Source organism: Pelmatolapia mariae, unplaced genomic scaffold (assembly GCF_036321145.2).
Source record: "Pelmatolapia mariae isolate MD_Pm_ZW unplaced genomic scaffold, Pm_UMD_F_2 NODE_ptg000777l+_length_22704_cov_1, whole genome shotgun sequence".
Lineage (NCBI taxonomy): Eukaryota > Metazoa > Chordata > Actinopteri > Cichliformes > Cichlidae > Pelmatolapia > Pelmatolapia mariae.
Window position 1 is genome coordinate 2,803 of NW_027052454.1, and position 19,085 is coordinate 21,887.

The window sequence follows — 19,085 nt, forward strand, 5'->3', positions numbered from 1 at the left end:
TCTCTTTTAATGTTAATCCTACTGCTAAGATGAGTGATTCTAAAAAAACCAACTATTTTATAGAGCAAAAAACAGCAAAAAATTTCTAAAGGGAACATTTATTTTGTTTATTTTTATTTTATTAGTATTTTCCTTAAATGTGTCAAATATATATTTTCTCATCTAAATGTCCACTGAGCTGTGAGCCAGGGGGCGGTAATGCGCCTTAACATTGGTTGCCAACCAAGAAGAAGAAGAAGCTGTGAGCCAGCACAGGAGGGAGGGGGTGAGTGAGTGATTCGTTCGCTCTATGATTCAGCACAGGAGGGAGGGGGTGAGCGAGTCATGAGGGGTGAGCGAGTCATGAGTGATTCGCTCGCTCTATGATTCAGCACAGGAGGGAGGGGGTTAGCGAGTCATGAGTGATTCGCTGGCTCTATGATTCAGCACAGGAGGGAGGGGGTTAGCGAGTCATGAGTGATTCGCTCGCTCCACGATTCAGCACAGGAGGGAGGGGGTTTAGCGACATGAGTGATTCGCTGGCTCTATGATTCAGCACAGGAGGGAGGGGGTTAGTGAGTCCTGAGTGATTTGCTTAGGCTATGATTCAGCACAGGAGGAAGGGGGTGAGTAGCTCAAATGTGCAGTTAGCATGTTAGCAGAGCAATGCTACTGTGAACCGAGGAGCTATTGTCTTGATGTGAGCTTCTACTCAGGGTTTTTTCTTCCAGTTCAGAGCAGAAATGTTTTTGTTAAGATACTGGATGTTGTGTTTTTCTTCACAATTTGAATTATAAGCTAGATATATTTCTGCTAATGAAATTAGTTTGCTAACAGCAACAGGAATGAGTCAGTGAGTCAGTTGGGCTTGTGAATCATGATTCATGAGTCAGTAAAGTGATTCTCGAGTATTGAACGATTCGTTCATGATTCGCGCATCACTACTCATGACAGACACAATGGTGCACAATGATCAGTTTGCCAACTGATCTACATATATGAAGAATTGTTGAACTCTGAGCTGTGTGCTGTTCCTGCTCTTCATGCTTTCCAGCAGCTTCTGTCCTGTAAAGATTTGTCAGCTGCAGTGAATGTACAACAACAGCAGGAGATGTTTCTGGAGCTTAAACGCTCACAGATCGACTTTGGGACTGACCTCAAACAACATGTTGTCATGGTGATAGTCTACACATTCATTGGCTCACAGTCAGTGTAGATATTAAGGCTTTGATGATCAATTTTCCAATTAAAATAGATTTTACCTTAAATAACGTGATATGAATTCATTAAAATCCTTAATCGGTTTTTTAATATAGATTTATTTTGCCGAAAAAGCCAGAATCTCAGGTGAAACCTCACAAAATTTCAACAACCACCAAACAGCTAAAAAAGTAAATGAGAGCAGGTACACGGATTCAGCATAAAGACGTAAACACAAAGCCGACGCTGTCTCACCTGACAGCGCGTACACGGACACGCCATCGGGGGTGAAAGCTGACAGCTCGCTCATTTTGATGCATCGGCCTGTCCGCACTCTGTGTTTACATCTTTTTTGCCCTAAATTCTGAAGCTGCAGGTTTCATCTTCCTCCAACCAAAATTGACTGAAAAAGCAACAAAAGAAGATCAAAGCTACGCTTCACATAAACATCGTCATGAATTCCCCTCTGACTTTTGCTGTTTTGCCTCCACCACGATAAAATCACACTTCATCCACAGCTCTTTCTCACTCTCTCACTCTGTACTTCAAGAACAGTTTCCCATTCGCCTGCTTTTACCTACCACCTACCTAGACTGCTGTGTTTTTTCTTTTTTTCTTAAATGACTTCTGACAAGAAGCTGCATTAAACTTTATGAAATTATGCAAAATTAAAATATGCTTTGTAATGAAACATCTGTAGCTTTGCTCTGCTTCACTTCAGCAGCATCAGGTAATGTTCATATGTTGACTCATGGTTTTCTTCAGTTTTTTTTTAAGGTTATCTGTGTAATATTTAAAGAAATTAGGTCACTGCTGAACTGTATCTAACCATCATCCTTAACATTACATTAATTATCATTTCATCAAAGTGTTTATTGAAGCTGCTGGCATTATGTTATAAGTTATATTATAGGGGTTATCATAATCAAATATTAACATGTTTATTACAGGTGCAGTTATAACTACTTTAAAATGATTGAGTTAATATATATATATCATAACTCAGAGCCTGAGTATATTGTTACAGTAAAATAGTAGCTGAGCAAAGGCCTGAATGTATTCAGCTTCTTGTGGTATTTGAGTTTGCTTAGTTACAGGTGACGAAAGGATGTCCAGTCCATGGGGACCTCAAAGGCCTGAGATCTTCACCATATTTGGATGGATGGGGAACTTCTGTGTCTGCAGTTATCTCTTAAAATACATGAATGTTCTGTACATGCAAATTATGTGCTTGTAAACGCAAGAGGGGGCGTTACAATACCCTGATGTTATAAAAGCAATCTAGAGTGTATTTTGGGCAGAGATGTACAACTGATGTTTTGCAGTTTGCACCTCTCCACGCTGCGTGCATTCATTAAAATCAATTGTTTGACCGACCTCTTCTGGACTATCATTGTTTTACTCTCGTCCTCAATTTCGAACCCGTAACATTTGCTATAAAAAAAAATCTCCTTCATGTTTTTCTCTGTTTTATGACACAACCCTGAACATGAACAGCACTGTGGTTCAGTGTTGTCCTGATGGAGTAACAGCAGCCAGTATGATCCAGGCTTTAGCTGCTGGGTCTCTGTGTGACCTCTCAGACTGTTTAACAGATCAGACACAAAGAGAATCAGAGCAGCTCTTTAAAGACAAACATGAACCCACTCAGGTCACACTTTCCCCACAGATATGAGCATCACTGTCCTCAAACAGCAAATGACCAAGTCTAACATTTGGATCTTTTCTCTTTCATTGTTTTCTTTTTAATGAATCTTTGTAACAATTTGAGGATGTTTCAGGTCAGATTTATCCAGGAAACACAAACATGTAAAGGAGTCATCACAGCTCTCTGACCTCGTTCGTCCAGGTTCACCACTGAAGAATGGAGGATTATTTTTGGACCGGTCACTCCTCACAGACGGACAGCTGGACCCTGCAGACTGTGACCTCTGACCTCTGCAGACACAAACATGATAAAGTGATTGAAGCAGCTGTGATCACACAGACTGCAGATATTGCAGCTGTTTTTTGTCAGTAACAGTCCTCTTAGATTACAGTACAGCTTTTTACAGGAAAACAAACATCAAACTACCCACTGCTAGCAGCTGTTTGTATCATATCTTAGGATCCAGATGTGTGAGGTCTAAATTTATACCTCTCATTAAAACAAATAGTTACAAACAGCCAATTCTGTCCAAATAAAATAACAGTTACAGCTGAGCCTGTGTGTCCTTGGAGACACTGCTCTCCTACAGAGATGCATTTTAGAAACCAGGAAACATCAACAAACAATCATTTAAATCAGAGAGTTCGTGTTACTAGCAGCTCACCTCTCTGCAGCAGAGACTTTAAAATCAATGAGGAAACTTTTAGACCGGTCACTCTTACAGGACACAGAGCTGGGTGGAGGTCCAGGTGGGTTCCTGTGAATAATGATGGAGCAGTGATGTGAGTGCTGAGCTGTGACATGGAGAAGAGTCATGGACAGTTAGAGATGGTCATCTCACCTCTGAGCTTTGGTCTGGCTCTCATCTTCCCCACACAGAGTGCTTTTAGAGGGAGGGACTCCCTCCTCTCTGTCCTCACACTGATCCATGCTGCTCAATTCACATCAGCTCACACACACTTTCTACCTTCACCTGCAGAGGAAACACAAATCATTCATGTGCACATCAACTGAAATCCTCCTTTCCATCATGTGTGCTGTCCAAATATCAGCTGCTTCTTTCCTGCTTCATCTCAGTGTCAGCTGAATGCAGTCAGACAGCAGTGTGAGGCAGAGGAAGCTGCCATCAGCTGCTCTACTATCAGTCCACTAGATGGATTATGGAGTATGCTTCTGCTGTGAGGTCCTGCCTCCATGTACTTATGCAGTTAATCGCTAGACGGGTATTTTTATAAATAATATTACATTAGGGAAATTTTCCTATACATATTTTAGACCTCGGGGTATAATTGATTGTAAACTGGAAAGGGAAAATGCTTATGAACTTGCAAATTAAAAACATGATGCATTTAAGCTTAGCCTTTCTCATTTTTATTTAAGGAGAAAATTTGTTCCACCGTGCGATAGCTGAACCTGTTTCTTTTCGTGGAGATAATTTCTCCTGACCTAAGGAAAATCCCTTCACATGGAACAGAAGAGGCTGGAGTGCACAGAAACTGGTAGAGATGCAGTTATACATTCTACCTGGGCCTTATAAACCATTGAATCAGAGACCGAAGCAGTTAGGTTCTAAATGAAGCTTCGGACGTCACTGATCACGTGACTCTGGCTAAACGACTCACGCTTCGACACAGTGATTCTGAAGCAGTGTGTTAATTTTTTTGACACACGCACCGGAGAGTCAGCTTCAAGCGAGCCATCACTACTTCTAATGACATCACTACTGCTAATGAGAAGCTTCTTCCATCCAGTAATTCATCATCCATCAACTCTGCTGCTCTCTCAGTCCTGGACTCTGATCACAAAGTAAAAGCAGCTTTTTAACTCGTGTCTGTAAGGCTACGTTCACACTGCAGGCGAAAGCGCATCAAATCCGATTTTTTCGCCCCTATGCGACCCGTATCCGATCATGGTATGACAGTGTGAACGGCACAAATCCGATATTTTCAAATCCGATCTGGGTCACTTTCGTATGTGGTCCTGAATCCGATACATATCCGATGTTTTAGAAAGCGACTGCTGTGTGAACGGTCAAGTCGCATTAAATCCGTCTTTTACGTCACTGACACAAGACAGACGCCAATTATCAGCGCCGGAGAAGCGCCCGATAGGACATCGCGAACGATTTCCTACCATCCGGTGAAACTGTTGGGAAGACAATGTTGGAGAAATGTGAACATTTTATTTTTACTGTATTTTCTGCAGATTCTGACAGAAATCTGCAACAATCCTTTGAAGCACCGCTTCACTAAAACAGCAAAAAAGATCATTATTAGGTCATCTACATTATAATATAAATAACAAAATAACTTAAAGCAAAAATCTGGAAACATAAAGTCCGAAGTCTTTATATTAAGGGCAATCAGTCAAACAATATTGTTTGCTCTGGGTCTAAACAGAGCGAGTTCTGTGTGACGTCTTCTTTTGCTCATGCGGGCCGCTTTGAGCGTTCACACTGGTGAGCGTTTGCTGTCGCATTTTATTTGTAGTGTGAACAGGCAGACAAAAAAATCGGATTTGATCAAAAAATCGGAATTGAGCATTAAGACCTGCAGTGTGAACGTAGCCTTAGAGCTCTTTGCGTTAGCTTAGCGTTAGCATACTGTGTCACTAGCTTAGCATCAGAGCTCTGCAGGTGTCTCTTGTGTAAATATTGGTAAAGGAGGTAAAGGGCTGTGACGTCATCACGTACGCTGCGTCCTCTGTAGACTCTGAGTGAACTCACAAAGTACAAACTACAAGTACACAAACACCAACATAACTCAGAGTGGCGGACACACTCGGCCTCGTTGGTCCAGCTGTGAGTCCGTTACCGTGAACTATGGAGCAGCAGATTTGTGCTGAACTAAGCTGCACACAGCTGATGTTAGCCAGGAAAACATTACACACTGACTTTAATGGAGAGACCGGAAATACAAACACACAGTTTGTTGTGTGAAGAAATCAAACATGAGCTGAACAAACAGTAAAGTTCCTAAAGACAAACTGTTAAAGGAGGAAACAAAGCAAACTTACAGTTTCTTCACACACCAACAACAAGCTTCACTCCACACCTGGACACTAAACACGGACACACATGTGAGCTGCTTCCTGGAAGGAGGCGGGACTCCACCTGAAGCTCAGCACAGGTGGGAGGGAATATGCCGTCTGACTGCTCAGACTGAGTCAGAGTAAAGTTCACATGCTGACGTGTGGAGACATGAAACCTTGTTGTAGCTGCAGGTGTGAACACACTGATCCCAGATCAGCTCTGCTGTATTTGTAACATGAACATTTCTGCTGCAAAGCTTCAAATGTTCAGCATGTTTCTCTGTTTCCAGTCTATAGATCCAGACACACTTTCTACCTTCACTTGTGCAGTAAAGACTGAGAGCAGAGCTGAAACCAACCGTCCAATCAGGGAGCAGCATCAACACCTGAGCTTCATTCAGACCAGGGGTCCCCAATCCCAGTCCACGAGGGCCAGTGTCCCTGCAGGTTCTAGATATCACCCTGGGTAAATACACCTGAATCACATGATTAGTTCATTACCAGGCCTCTGGGGAACTTCAATACATGTTGGGCGTTTATCAATATGCGTACTTGTGCGTACTTGCATTCTCGTGTACTCGTGATACGTCATCAGTCGGAGACCAAGTACTGTTCCAATTCGAAGTACGCATCAAGCCGAGAACGCGAAAAAGTCCCGGATGTGTTCTCGATCCGCCCGTTTTATCGAGCATGCATCGGTGTGGACTTGGGACAGCTATAATCCCAGAATGCATTTCGTCCAAAACTCAACAGCGGACTCCCGGCACATCGTTTTCAACAATCAGGAGCATTGAAACACTGTGGGCTGCGTTCAGGTGCGCCTCGGAAACTCCAAACTCTCTGGGAGGCTGTGAATTTTTTCTGCTTGATTTCCTGTTTGAAACACAAACATCTGTCATCACCAGTGTTGGGACTAATGCGTTATTAAGTAACGCGTTAGAGTAACTACGTTATTATTGTGGTAACGAGCATGGTAACTAGTTATTATGCCAAAACCAGGAACGCGTTACTAGTTACTGGGATTTAGATAGGCTTGTTATTTGTTAGTTCGTGTGGTGGCTATCGTGGAGCTTCCACAGATTCAATAACATTAGCAAGCGGTGGAAGATGAAGGAAAAGGGAGGCAAGAGGAGCGGCCGCCGGTCCGAGTATCAGGTGAACTGAACTTCAGGTAAGAAGTTATGACCTGCAGTCTATCCGGGTCAGATATAAACCAAGTTTAGGTGCAGTTTATTTTCGTTATGCTGACTTTTTGTACTGCGTACTAGCTAGCATGACGGAGTTTCTATACAGCTGGGTGGGTGCTATGTTACCGATGTTGAACTTTATTTTGTTCATACGGTTAATTATTAGAATTGCCAACCGTCCCATAAAAAACAGAATCGTCTCGTTTTCAGAGAAAATATTGCGCGTTTCGTATTGAACTGAAAAGGAACACAGCTTCAGCTACAATGAAAAAGACACAAAGCTGCATTTATTTTGTCTTTACGCTGCACAGCTGCCTCTTCTTCTCTCATTCTCTCCTCTCCTGTTTCTACTTCAATCATGAAACTGATTAATGATCAGCTGATCGGCTTTTCTCTCTTGTTTGTTTATTGCCCTCTTTGCGCCAGAAAGAGGAAACCAGCGGATGTCGCGCTAAACAACAGCAGCACGTTTAAGCTTGATCAGCTGTTGTTAGAATTTATTTAATATTAATTTCTAGTATCAGCTGATGTTTGCTGGATCCACAGCTGTAAAAGCTACTGGTCATGATGGTTTGTATATCTGGTGAGTGGGAAACATGAAGATGAAACGAGGAGATGTCCTTACTCAATCATCAGAGCTGAACAGGTGATGGAGAAACAGGTTTACCTTTTAGGTGACATGAATGAGTTTAAGGGAAGTTATGAACTGTTTCTGAGAGACAAATAACACCAGGATCCTTTTTTACGTAGCTGACAGCTGGTAACTGTGCAGGGGCAAAGTGTTGCCAGGGGTCCATGTAGGGCATTAACGGGGAAAGGGGGGCACAAAAAATACTTTTCTTTATTATTCTCATTTAAAATGTCTCGCTTTTAAAAAAATTATCTGAGTCTTACAACCAACAATTGATAGATTGATACATATATACCATCAAGACAGTGTACATCACTGTCACAACAGTGTTTATTTTCATTCAAAGGCTTTATGATTTTTCCTATAATGGTGGGCCGGTCTCTAGTCAAATTCCCCGGGACGATTTTTTTTGTCCCAGTCCAGCCCTGTATGCAGCTCATCTGCAGTCTGGTGTTACCTACATCTTTCCTATTCAGAAGGCAGAAGTTCTGAGTTCTGAGTACAATCGAAAGCACCACGACTGCAGTTTTGTGTTGGATGTAAAAAGCAGGCTAGAATCATGCAGCGGTCAATGACGGTCCAGGCGTGGAATTTCTCTCGTAGAAATGTGCACATTATTTTTTCCTTTCTATTAGTAGGTGGCACAGTGCACTTGTGGCAAGTAAGCAAGCTAGAAGACTGGCAATCTTGCTGGGTATCCAGTTACGGAAGAAACACATTAACAAGAGAATTCTGAGTAAAACCAAAGTTACTTTCCCTAGTAACTCGTTGCTGTGAAAGTAACGAGTAACTTGAAGTAACTGAGTTACTTTTTGATAGAAGTAACTAGTAATGTAACTAAGTTACTAATTTAAAGTAACTTACCCAACACTGGTCATCACTTTGCTGTTCTTCTTCCTAGGGTGGGGTGCAGGCCGAGTGTAGACAGTTTGTGAGTGAGTATATGTGGGATCACAGTAAGGCTGCACTTTTTGCAGCGATCTCATATAGAAAACTATTCCGCGTTAACCGTAGTAAAGGGACCTCTGGCTAATACGTTGGGTTCTGTGTCGAGCTCGTAGCTGAAAAATAGCTTTACTTTGTTGTCTGGGTCAACTTTGCTAGCGAGAGACAGAGAGAGGCGTTGAAAGGCTGCTCCAACAAAACTTACTGTTTTAGAGGAAAACACGAACACAGTGTACAGTCGAGTCTTAATACCTTACTTACAACTGGGCTCGTCAGGCACTCTTCTTGGCTGCTGTGGTTATTATTATATTTACATGCTTCCATCTCCCATTTCTGCTCGGTGACAACTCGTACTTTTAAACTCTCCTTTTTCTCCCTTCCCTGGCGCTCACGTACACATAACGGATATGGCAGTCCATTCTCCCTGCAGCACGGACCACACTGCCCATGAGGCTACATTTTTTAAGGCGATGCCTGTAACACTCTGCCTGCATATTAAATCATTTTAAAAAATAATTCTTCAGGTCATTATGCGGGCCGCAAGTAGGGGTGACATGGGCCGCGAGATTGAGACACAGACATTAGAGCCTCTTCTTTTGTTTGGGTTTCCACCGGCGTGGAATTACCAAAAAATAGGGAGGACATAGCCTAATATATGAAACAGAATAAGACCGCCGTGTAATCCATTTATTTCAAGAAAATAACTATTCTAAATACCACCTTCTTAAACGATAACTGTAACGGAATACAGTTAGTCATATTTTGTATTTTAAATACGTAACGGCGGTACATGTATTCCATTACTCCCAACCACTGCTGACGGCAGCAAAGTTTGAATGGAGCTCTCTGTCTGTGCTGATTTGTCGCCCTCTGGAGGTCAACACACAAACTGCATGATGTCACTGTAACCACCACAGTGACAGGAAGTGTTTTTAAATGACTGAAACACTGAAATGATTCTAATGGCTGTCGTTAGGCTCACTGAGAGCAGTGCTGATGTGTTCATGCCAAACACTGGCTCAGGTCAGACTCCTTCATCCTTCTCCAGCGTGAGGCTGCCCTCAGACCCACAGGAGCTCTGACCTTTGACCTCCTGACCCTAACCATTTTAGTCTCTTTGCATCTTTAAATGCAAATCCATCCAAATTGTAGCAGAGCAAAAGAAGCTGAAAGTTGTTCTATGAATGATGTTGTCAAAGGAGCTTGGAAAGAAAAGCGTTGCTTGAAGACGTTTCACCTCTCATCCAAGAAGCTTCATCAGTTCTAGGGTCAAATGGTGGAGAGTCCCAGATTTTAAGCCCTCTGGGAGTATCTCCCCAAGGAGGGACATGGACGCCTTATCACCCACTCACATCCTGGGCCATTTGATCACAGAAAATCACATGATAGGGTGGGGCTCGGTCTCACAATGGGTTCACCAAAAACCTTGGCTGATTGTGACCCACACCCGTTTTCATACCTTGGCTCGTGTGATTAGGTAGAGGATCAGCAGGGGGTCTGTGTCCCTGAATTTAAACTGAATTTAAACACACAATGCACAATGCCAAGTTAGATAGGGGTTAAAAGAACAAGATAAGAATAAATAAAAAGATAAAAATAAGGATTAAAAAAATAAAAAGATAAATAACTGCAAATAAGTACAAATAAGTAATTGAAGACACGTGTGGTCTGCAGATGTTGATGTACATGGATGTACAAAGGAGTTTAATGTGAAAAATCAAGTTACCTGATGTGCAAATTGCAGTTTGAGGTCGGTCAGCTGTTCAGGAGTCTGATAGCAGTGGGAAGATGGAGTTGTTGAGTCTGGATGTTCTAGATTTCACACTTCTGAACTTTCATCTCGAGGGCAGAAGTGTGTCTCTCCTCTGGACTCTGAGATGGTCGATACTCTGCAGCGAGAGCAGCGGGGTCCTGATGATCTTCTCCACGGTTGTTATCACTCTCTGCAGGCGTTTGCGGCCCATAGCAGTAGTGCTGCCGTACCATGCAGTGATGCAGCTGGTCAGGGTGCTCTCCACAGTGCAGCTGTAGAACCTGCTGAGGATCTTGGCCAACATACCAAATTTCCTCAGCATCCTCAGGAAATACAGCCACTGCTCTTGGCCAGCGGTGTGGTGTTCAGTGTCCAGGTGAGGTCCTCACTGATGTGGATGCCCAGGTGCTGCTGCTCACCCTCTGCACTTCACGCTCCCGGGTAAACAGCGGCTGGTGAGGCCTCTTCTTCTTACTTGTGTCCACTATCATCTCCTTCATCTTATCAGTCTTGAGGGTGAGGTTGTTGTCCTCACACCATGACACCAGACCAGCCTCCTCTCTCCTATAAGCCACGTCGTCCTCTCCAGTGATGCGACCGATCACTGCAGTGTCATCCGTGAACTTCAAAATGTTGTTGTCTTTGTTGGAGGTGACACAGTCATGGGTGACCAGGGTGTAGAGGGTGGGGCTGAGGATGCAACCCTGTGGGACGCCAGTGTTTGTGGTAATGCTGGCTGAAGTCTTGTTGGCAATCCTGATAGACTGAGGCCTGCCATTCAAAAAGTAAGGTGGGGTGCTGGCCGAGTGTTGCCAGTCACAGAGGGTGGGATGCAGGCCGAGTGTAGATTGTTTGTGAGTGAGTTTGTGTGGGATCACAGTATTGAAAGGGGACCTATAATCAGCTACCCTGATGTAGGAGTCTTTGTTTTCCAGGTGGGAGAGTGAGTAGTGAAGGGCAGCAGCGATGGTGTCTGATGTGGAACTGTTGGACCGGTAGGCAGACTGCAGGGGGTCCAGAGTGTCTGTGATGTTGTTCTGGATGTAGGTGGCAGATTTCTTTTCTCATGTATTAATCACATATTTAATCACATCACATTAGTTATAGTAATATCACTTTCTCACTCTACCATAGTAAGAGCACTCCTGTCACTAGTTTACATGCATGTGGACAGTTAACACAGTGAGGTCATTGTAATGGGAGACGTTAAACAGATAGTGACTCTTTCTGCTCATCTGCTTATCTCTGTATATAAGATGTAAGGGCGGTGCCACAGAGATGGTCCTGGTGTTTCACTGGTATGCTCTCTCCACATTGCAATGTGTTTATTAAACCCACTTCAAATCAAACTCACTGGGTGTGTTGCAGAGTATATAGTTAGTGTAGTTGTTGTTTTGTTTTGTGTGTCAGTTCTACTACTAAGTGTCACAGTTGCTGCAAAAAAGCCACCAACAGCAGATTGAAGTGTAAACGCTGTGGGAAAACAGGAGTGATAAACCTCCTGTTTTCCTGGATCATTGCATGAGACTCCACGTTTGAATGTGATGGTCTCAGTGATTCCAGCAGACGTTACATGAGGTCATAGAGTCTCCATCACTGATTAAACACCTCAGCTGTGAACAGTATGACCAGGTTTGCATTTGTGGTTGGATTTAATAACACGTTCAATATAAAGTACAATCACGTGACATTATTCTAAAAAAGTAATCTATTACATATTACTGATCATGTTTCTTTAAAGTATTGCAGTATTTTACTTCATTACTCATTGAAGTGAGTAATTAGTTACACTACTCGCTACATTACTTTGATATTACTGTGAAATCACTATTTAACATTATAAATCCGAGGCTACAGTCACACACCGACACAGGTCCATTATGCAAACGAGGACAAACCTGGTCTTTAGTGTTTATCAGTGTTGCCAACTTAGCGACTTTGTCGCTATATTTAGCGAGTTTTCAGACCAGACCCCTTAGCGACTTTTTTTTCTAAAAAGCGACTAGTGATAAATCTGGCAACTTTTTCTGGTGTTATTGGAGACTTATTTATGACGACGTTTTGACATGAAAAAGCGTATAGCTCTTACTCTCAACAAGTAGCGGTGATGCCATGGGCACCTCACCCGCATAGCTGGACTGGCCATCGGGCATACAGGGCATTTGCCCGGTGGGCCGCTGGTGATTTTTCGTTTTTATGGGCCGATGGATTTTTTTTTTTTTTTTTTTTTTTTTAGGAAGGGTATATATAATGAAAGGTGCTGGATTGGCCAATTGGTCACGATCGACTCTGGGCTAGACCAATTACAGCCGAGGAGGCCGGATGCACCCTCCCCCTTGTTTAGCAATCTTATAGACGGACTAAAGAAAATGGAGAACAAAAAAAGGAAAGGAGGTGTTTATGAAAATATCACTAAATCTGTCATTTATTAATTTTAATATTAATTAATGATCATGTCTCACCTCTAGTGTTCTTGGTCTTCATTTAAGGTTTCTACCATGTGTTGTACATAGTTCAGGAGGTTAACTCGACCAAGCAGTCTTTTTGTTTCCGCTATGTACTGTTTAAAATCCAGAATAGGGAGGATGGTGTAGGTTTAAGTTTATTAGATTGATACATATATACCAACAAGGTAGTGTACATCAAAGCAGTTGTTTTCATGCAAAGGCTTTCTGGTTTTTCCTATAGCGATTGACAGATCACGTGACTTTCGCGCATTGCATGCCGGGAACTCGTGGCAAAACAATCCAAGTACCGCATCAAATGCAAGCATTTGCAGCACCGCAAAACGTTCATTCTCCGGTTCCAACACCTTCTTGGTTTTTCTTTGCCGCACAAAAAAGGAATGTACAAAACTAAGGAGAATAATGCCGGTCCGTACAAAGACAGACTCGACGAAAAGTCAAAGAAAAGATACGAGGAAAAAATCAAAGAAGTGAAAAGGCCAGACCCTTATGAGCACACAGAGTGTACAAAAGATGTTAGCGTCGTGCTGCCCAACTTTCACCACGCTCATATTTATAATTATACGGTTCTTGGAGTGAGTGCATACACTCATGAAGTTTTTAGTAACTTCAGCTCACTGCAACAAGCCCAGGTACAGTTTACCGACGGATGGGTACAGGACCTTGAAATGCACCGTGTAGAACGAAAGACCATCGTACAAACAAGTTCACCAGTCTCACAAATCGTCTTCATAAATACACAATCGTTAACCGTTTATTAATAGGACCTTTGAGCTCAACGGTAGTGGAAATAATTTCTGGTAGCATTACAGAAATGTAGCAGTGACAATAATATTGTATGTTGTATTCGCACTGGACAATTAGTGATACAAAACAATTGTTTTATCCTGTGAATAAAAGTATATGTTTTTGTCAATGTACCGTGGTAATAACAGAAGTGAAACGCAATATTCTGTCAGGACAATTCACTATTTATGCACAATAAATAAAGGAGCATAGCGCGACAATTTCTGTTCAGCGCCAGACTTGCTTGTAACCTATATCACCGATTATGTTAAGAAAAATGACATATTAACTACTAAAAAACAATGACCTTTGTGGGAATGCTTGGAGCAGACTAACATGTGAGCTGGAGTGTTCTGAGACGTTATATTTGGTATATCCAGACCATCCGTCGGCTCTTACTTCGGAAACATGGCTTAAAAAGTTTCTCTTCAACGACTGTAACTACAGGGGTCCAACAAAGAATGGCCACGCATCATACTGATTTCTTCGGAAATTTATTTCTCTCTCTCTCTGACTCTTATTTTCTTCAGACACCGTGAAAACTGAAGAAACACAAAGTTTACAACATAAATGTTTTGAGCTTATCAGTCTCTCATACCAGTGTCCATAAACAGTCTTGCGCAAGCAGAACAGAAAAAATGCACAATAATGTATATCACAAAAATATCCTCTTATTACCCGTGTAGAACACATATGCAACATTATACCTGAAACCATACCGTGTGCGCCTCTTGGACCACATGCAGAATGACATTAACGTTGCGGCTGTAGATGCATCTGTAGCTCTGTATCCATGCTAGCTTCACCATGCCACGGTTGCGCTCTCAACCAAACTCTGGTCATGTGACCATTACAAACTCTACCTCATACAAACTTTACAGCACTTTACATATTTAACAAACCCATATTTTGTAATCACATATTTTAGACATGTTTTTTAATCAATTGTACACTTTTATCATCTTATCTTGTAAATAAATGAACCAAATTAAGCACGAATCTATCACAGAAACATATGAAATAAACAACTTTATTTTAACTGTCTCAGGGACAGTTACAACGACGTAATCCGATAAAAAAAACCCCGATCTCTTTACCCGTAGCTTCCCGTGGCTGTCATGCGACCGGCTATTGCTGTTAATAATACAACAGCTTCTTGCCATTTTTTGGGTTTCTTTTTATCGCTGTGTAACTGAGTTCAATTGAAAGCCTGCGTGCGCTAGTACCTCTTGCCACAAGTTCCCAGAATCCTTTGCGGTTTTACCCCTGAATGACGTCACATTTTCAATCTCTATACAGGTGGGCCGGTCTCTAGTCAAAATGCCCGGGCCGATTTTTTGTCCCAGTCCAGCCCTGTTCCCCACTTTCAGCATTTGTGTTTAATGGCTCTCACCGTGGTTCCACAGAGTCCCAAAGCCTTAGAAATGGCTTTGAACCCTGTGCAGACTGACAGCTGTGACTCTGTCAGCTGATTGTGTAGATGGTGGCATTATGTGTTGCTGTTTGACATCTTTCAGCCTGTTCACTTTCTCACATGGGTTCTGTAGAAGTTGATGAGTCTGTTGATCCAACAGGTCTTCTAGTAATCAGGCTGAGTGTGTTTGTCAGACTGAACTCAGCTTTAGAAACAAATGTGCTTCATCACAGTTCATTCATGATTGAAGCAGAGGGGCAGTTACTTTTGCACACAGCTCAGGTAGGTTGGGATCACCTTTGTGCCTTAATCAATGACATCATCATTTATTTACTTGTGTTATCTTTGTCTAACAGGAACATTTGTGTGATAAAACAGTAAGAAATGACTGAGTGAAAAGACTTTTTCACACCACTGTGTGTGATCGTTGCCCCTGGGAGAGTTCACTTATCTGCAATGAGAGGTGTGATCAACACGAGTGCACGAGTGTCACATGACTCACAGCTGTGCACGCAGTGGCAAAAGGCTGAGTGTGTGCCATCAGTCTGTACTCAGTCCTCACTCTGAGCCTCACATCTTCCTGCTGCTTCATGAGAGCAGAACTGAACTTCCTGGCTGTGGGAGAGACGAGGAGGATCCTGGTGCAAGAAGCACAAATGATGCAGTTTGTTTCCTGTTTACACTCAAAGTGACTAAAACCAGATTTATGAAAGTGTCATTTCTCTGTGTCCCACTGATGGAAACATCAGCTTGTATGAACTGTTCAGTCTGATGGATCCTCTGAAGTGTGTCAGTGTGCTGTTGAAGTAAAGCTTAGTCAGACTTGGACCTGGTTGGTAGTCGTCATAGATCTGGACCACGGCTGGCTTCAGGTCCTCCACTGGGAGCTCCTGGATGATCTCTGTGGTTGATGATGTGTCTTTTGATAACTGGACGAGACAGAAACAATCACAGACAGAGTTTGTACCAAAGATCATCATCTGGTGTCTCCACTGTGGACTTCTCTGACCTCCTCTAAGGACACCAGAACAGGATCTTCCTTTGGTTCAACACGACTCACCAGGAGGCCACGTTTGAGCTGTGAGGAGATGACATCATCACAGTGATCACATGATCTGTCTAATGACTCACACTCTGGGGAACATCCAGGACCACCATGTTTGTAGTTTTCTCCTTCCCACTGTAGCTGTGTTTGAACAGTGTGTGCACACATGCTCTTCATCCACCCACAGTGACTCCACGCTGGTACAGACGCTCCTCTAACCTGTGTAGAAATGTTTAGTTTGTTTTAGAGTTTAGAAATGTGTTAAGATTGAATGTAGAATTATGGTAGAGACACTGACACTGCCCTGGATATAAATAAAGGCCTGACTGTGTCATGAACTTAGGAGTAGATCTTAGGAGACCCTCCCCAGTTTGAACTGTGAAGCTAAGACAGAAAGGAGTTAATGTTAAGTGGAAATTCCTCAGGGTATACCTAGGTGGGGGTCTCAACATTTAACTTTATAACTGTGGTCTGGAGGGGAAGATGGTATTTATGGCCCCTAGGAAGAGACACACACCCACAGTGTTTTAACTGATATACTCCCACACCTATATGCACAGTCATTCACGTGCACTCACATAGACACAGACACAGAGTTTGGAGCACTCTGTGGGGGATTTATGATAGGGCTGCTTCTATAAAGCTGGCTGTGACTAACAAAGGGGTGAAGATTTTGCAGAGGGACACCGGCCTCGTCTTCCCTTCTAGAAGTGCATGCTTAAATAAAGATGAATAAAGATTTTGTAAAAATGGCTACTGAGTCCGGTGCATTTCTGGAGGCCCGAGGAATAAAAAAAGAACCGGGGTAAAAACTGATTTCCCAACACCTGTCACATACTTACAGGGATGTATTTCCACAGTCAGTCTGGCTCTGGCAGATTCACCTGTGGGCTCCACCTCTGTGTGGACTTTCACACTGAGAGTGGGGACATCAGCAGGTGTTGAGATGTTGTAGGTGCACAAATCTGGGAAACAAACAGAACCAATCACAGCTCAGTGCAGCCTGCTGTCACTTTTCTACACCGTGACACTTTTTATATTTATATCTCTATATTTATCTCCTTATCTTAATATTTATCAATATCTGTGTTTCTCATTTTCTATCAGTGCTTGATGTTTGTTGTGTGTTTGCTGCTCCAACAGCTCAGTTTCCCTCTGGGATGAAGAAAGTTTCTCTGATTCTCACGTAGACACAAAGTGACTTTATTGATTTTTAATTTAGTGTAAACAGAATTGTACTGTGTGCAGTTATTACTGTCAGCTCTAATGTTGTCTATGAAAACACATTGATTACATGTGAAAATGCTTCTTTAGCGTTTTATAAGTACAAAGAAACAAAGAAAGCCTGTTTGACACCAACCAGGACCTGGTCACATGATGCTGTCACTGAGCTGCACTGAAGCACATGCAGCTTCACCTCCAGCCTGTGTTTTCCTGACACGTCCTGCAGCGCCTCCTCCTGGTGGAGCAGTTTGTTGCCCTGATCAAATGTCAGCTGACTGCTGGAGCCTGAACTGTCCCTGTGCTCCAACCTTCAGGACTGAACACCAGAGTGGAGCAGAGAGCCTGAAGAGCCTCCACTGTGTCCTACAGGATGGATTCATGTTGACACGAAGTTCAAACTGCCTGTGTCACTTCAACACACTCTCACAAAGAGTTTCTACCCTTCACTTCCTGGTTAAATAAAGGTTAAACAGGTTAAATATGTTTGACAGAGATGATCTCAGAGAAACAAAGAAATCACAGGTAGAAACTTACAGACTGCAGCTGAGCTGTTATTTACAGGCTGTTACGTGTAGTTGGTGCACAGAAGGCTGTTCTGTTCAAACAACACATTTTTAGACCAAAGTCAATTTCATCTTGTAAATAAAGAATAAAAACATCCCTGCCTGCTAAAACAAGTCTGCATATCTGAGAGAAAAGCAACAACATGAAAGCTTCAGGATTATTTCTTCTGATTTGGTCCAAGACTGTAGATGAACTCAAAGATGAGCTTCATGCTGTTCGGGTGGTGTAGTACCTGAGTGGAGGAGAAGCCTCCGTAATAGTTCTGCTGCCCAGTCAGCCACCTGATAATACCAGAGGCATATCCCAGATCCTCAGCAGTCGGGGAGGCGCTGAGTTTGGCCAACAGCACATAAGAACTGATCTCCACTGACAGGGAGGCTGATGTTTCTGCTGCTGTCTGAGACCAGCAGAGGAAACCTACAAACACAATAACAGTCACAGTGATGCTAATAAAGCCTGAATGATGTCCTGCTAAAGGATGACTCACCTTCCGTCACTGCAACTGTGTCTAAGTGCTGCAGAAGGTGAGCGTGGGTCTCCACGTCTCCTGCAGGGTGAACACAGAGGCCAGCAGAGCTGTAGTGTAGGTTAGAGTTGGATGTCTCAACACCGGCCTTGGTCTCGAAACCAAGGTTGAACTTAATATGTTCTATGACACTGTCGTTGACAGGTCAGGTTTTTTTTTTTTTTGTGGTGTGTGTTTCCTTTTGTATCTTCCTTTTGATGCATTGCAACGGATCCTGTAATCGATGGCGAGCCAATTGAAGGACCAATTGACTTTGTTCTGTGCTGCACAGCAGAGTGTGGTAGGCCAGTTGCAACAAAACAAAAACACACCACGCCACTTTGAACTTACTGTTCCCTTTCTTCACACACATCCCCCTGGACTTATGGACGGTTTATTTTAAGGACTTTTTACGGACTCTATACATGAACAGGAAGATCTTGTTGTTTCCTGTGGATCCGACACAGAGAGTGGACTTCAGACAGAAACCGTGGAAGAGATTTTAGAGGCCGTGTGTGGCAACAGGAAGTTTCTGTATGTTTGCTGATCTTACATGTGGAAAACAACACGTGATGTTTGTGAAGTTCTACAATGATCATTGTTCTGACAGCATTTTGAGTGGGAACAGTTCAAACTGAGAGTAGTGGGAGTTATTTACTGATTGAAACAAGCTGAATGTTTCTGTGCACGATGAAGATCAGCAGCTCAG

General features: G+C 42.8%; 1 pseudogene; it reads right to left on the bottom strand.

Moving 5' to 3' along the window:
• Positions 1 to 10,738: 10,738 nt before the first annotated feature.
• On the bottom strand, positions 10,739 to 18,491 carry LOC134623613 (murinoglobulin-2-like; annotated as a pseudogene).
• Between the last annotated feature and the right edge of the window lie 594 nt (positions 18,492 to 19,085).